This window comes from Microtus ochrogaster, chromosome X (assembly GCF_000317375.1).
Source record: "Microtus ochrogaster isolate Prairie Vole_2 chromosome X, MicOch1.0, whole genome shotgun sequence".
Lineage (NCBI taxonomy): Eukaryota > Metazoa > Chordata > Mammalia > Rodentia > Cricetidae > Microtus > Microtus ochrogaster.
In genome coordinates, this window is record NC_022026.1 from 55,659,384 (window position 1) to 55,662,975 (window position 3,592).

Here is a 3,592-nt window from a genome sequence, read left to right on the forward strand (position 1 = left end):
TTCGAGATCAAAACTCTCAGTAAATTTGGAGTAGAAAGAAGTGCCACAGTACAAAAAAGGCACTGCATGCCACATGGAGCTATCATCAATACACTGAAAACCACATATGAAACTATGGCTAAAATCATATTTAACCAGCATAAGTTAAAAACATTTCCTCTACTATCCAGAAGAATGCAATGCTACCCACATTTGCAACATGTCTTCAATATAGTATTGAAGGGACTGACTGAAACAATTAGGCAGATATAAAAGAAAGATATAAAAGCATCCTAATGAAAAATAATGAAGTCAAACCCTGACTCTTTGCTAGTAGCATGATCTTATATAAAAATCTTAAGGGTTTCATCAAAACTGCTAGAACTAATCATTAAGTACAGTAAAGTAACAGAATACAAGCTCAGCAGTAAAAATATGAGTGATATTTACATACTATATAACAAAATTTCTGAAAATATCAAGACAACAATCTCATTTGCAATAGTTTCACAAGTATTTAAAAACATATATAACCACAGAAATGAAATATTTATGCATTGAAAACTATATAAAATGTCCATAAATTAAGTTGAAGGAAGCAAAGGTACTATTGAAATATTCATATTTTCCAATGCAAGTCAATGGAATCACTATCAACATATCAATGTTATTTTTTACAGACCAAGGAAAAAGTAGTCTAATGTTCCAGACAACCACAACCATGCTGAGGAAGTCATGAGCAAAAACAATGAAGCTGAAAGCACCAATCACTACCACATTTTAAGCTGTAGCACAAGTCAATAGTAATTAAACAGCGTGACAGTAGCATGCAAAATGACTCACCAACAACTGGAACAGAAAAAAGAGCATATGTAGCCAAGCGATTTTAGCAAAGCTGCCAAAAATGAAAAGACTGCTTGTCCAAATGCACAATGAAATTGGGCCATTTCTGACACCATATTCTAAAATAAAGTCCACATGGATTAAAGATGAATAAACCAGAAGCTGTAAAACTACCAAAAAAAAACATTTGGAAAATTACTTGATATTTGTCTAAGCAATGGTTTTCTTAGATTCTACTCTCAATAATAATAAAAAAAATTCAAGTATAATCATTTAGGTGAACCTACATGAGCTCGAGGCAAGCCTGATCTACAAGAGCTAGTTCCAGGACAGGCTCCAAAGCTACAGAGAAACCCTGTCTCCAAAAAACAAAACGAAAACAAACAAAAACAGAAAAAAAAAACAAATATTAGGCCAGGTGGTGTTGCATGCCCTTAATCCCAGCACTTGGGAGGCAGAGGCAGCTGGATTTCAGTGAGAGGCCAGCCTGGTCTACAGTGCGATTTCTAAGACAGACAGGAGTGTTACACAAAGAAACCCTATCTTAAAAAACCAAGAAGAAAAAAAATAATTACTCCCGTATTTGTTAAAGAGACCAAGTCTTAATTCACAGATTAGAAATTGGTTATTTTTCTCCTAAGAACTTAACATATTCAACAAAGATATACCTTCTATTGAATAAATTTCATTACCAATTATTGTGGAACTATTCTTCCAAAAGTCAGTGATTACGAGAAAGCTAAAGATGATTGCAAAATCAAATTTTACACATCGGTGATGAAATAATTGTATATTAGAGAAAAAAGAAAAACTAATTTTAAACATATGTAATGTCCTTAGAAAGCACTAATAGGAAAAGGAAATAATATTTTTGCTGTGAGGCCTTGAAATGAAAGATAGAATTGAAATCATGTCCTTCATGTCAGTTTCAAGAAATTTACATAGCGCTCAAGCTAAAAACATGATTACCTTTCCATAGACTAAAGCAGAAAAGAGGGGGGAAACGACAAGAAAAAATCTGCCCAAATGAAAGATAGTGAAAGTCAGTAAAAATTAGGGAGAGACTAGATCAAAATGGCAGTCTAATGTGTTAGCACACATCCCCCTTCCAAGTTCTTCCAGTGAAAACGAAGGGATATTCATGTTCACTAAGAATTTCACGAGGGCATTAGTGGAGAGAAAAAGCAAGTTCCTGGAGGAATGCTCAGGACACTGAGGTGAAGGATAAGGTGGAGGGAGGAGAGGAGCATTGCCATGCGTCTCCTCTCTGCTTCTAAACAGGTTTGCTCAGGCCATGTGGGAGACAAAGCACAGGTAGGGGAGGGACAGTTGATATTAAGAGTCACTGATTCCAGCATTTCGGAAGTCCAAATCCTGTTTCACATCTTCTGCCCCACTGCAGCTCTCCAGCCTTTCCCAACAACACCAGGGAACCCAGGAGAGTGCAGCACAGCAGCAGGCACCCAACCAGGTATCCAGCATTGCCCTCAGGCTCCTGGGGTGGGGGTGAGGGCTGGTTAGGGACCAGATTCCTGGAGTGGAGGCATCTAACAAGGGATGTGTGTGAATAAGTTGGCCCTTTATCCACTCAGCTAACTGTCTCTTCCCCTTTCCCAGGCACCAGCACCCAGTATTTCTGGACCACTGAGGCCCAAGGGGAACCCGCAGATGCAGCTGCTGGACATGAATTCTGTGACAACTACATCAACAAAACTGCAACCTTGACCAAGGAAAAACCGAAGCAGAAGAGGCAGGAAAGCAGATGTTCGTCCCTGGCCGAAAGGAACATTGTGGGCTGCAGAATTTCCCACAACTGGAAGAAAGAGGATGGTTCCATCATCCATTGGAGAGGAACGGTTCTGGATCAAGTGGCCATAAATCCCTCTCACTATCTGGTGAAATACGACAGGATCGTTTGCGTCTATGGGTTAGAACTTCATCAAGATGAAAGAGTGTTGTCCCTTAAAGTGCTGTCTGATACAGTAAAACCATCCCCAGTCCCTGATCCCGACCTTGGTAATACCATAATTGGCAAGGTGGTGGATCACATATTTGAGGGTGAGTATGGCTCCAAAGATCTCTGGAGTGGGATGGTTCTGGCAAAAGCTCTTCTTCTTAATACCTTCTTTTATATTACTTATGCAAATGATCCCATCTTATACATGTATGAGCTTCTGGATGATTATAAACAGGGCGATCTCTGAATCCTGCCAGTTTATAATGAGATTCCTCCACTAGATGTGGGTCAGAAATTTGTGAATGGTCTCACAGGAAAAGAGGTTGAATATGCCAATGATGATGGCAGCAAAAGAACGGGCAAGTTCATTGGAAAGGTAGAAGCCCTACCATCGGTGTATCTTATCAAATTTGATGATGATTTTCATATCTATGTTTATGACTTTGCAGAAAATATCTAATTGGCAAAGTTATGCCACCACAACTGTTGAAATAAAGTTGTCATTTCTAGATGTTCAGAGGCTGCTGCTTTTAAGTATGTTGGGAGCTCTCCGTGGGCATAAGTTTGTCCGGACAAATACACATTTCGGTGGGTATAGCATGCTGTCTGTAAGCAATTTGCCTTGTGGAAAACACTGGGTGTGTTTCGTGGGTGGAGCAGGGAAGGAGGAAACAGCTGTCAATTCAGCCTGTGAGACAATGGAGCTAGTATCATCTAAAAATGGAACGGGATTTAGCTGGTCTGGTCCTGGTGGGATGTAGGGATAAGTCCCGCCCCTAAGGGGGCATGTTCGCCTCGGGCTAATGTTTGCAT

At 39.7% G+C, this 3,592-nt stretch overlaps 1 pseudogene; it reads left to right on the top strand.

Annotated features, from left to right (window-relative positions):
- Positions 1 to 3,239, top strand: part of LOC102001480 — a 14,594-nt pseudogene extending 11,355 nt beyond the window's left edge.
- Positions 3,240 to 3,592: the final 353 nt, after the last annotated feature.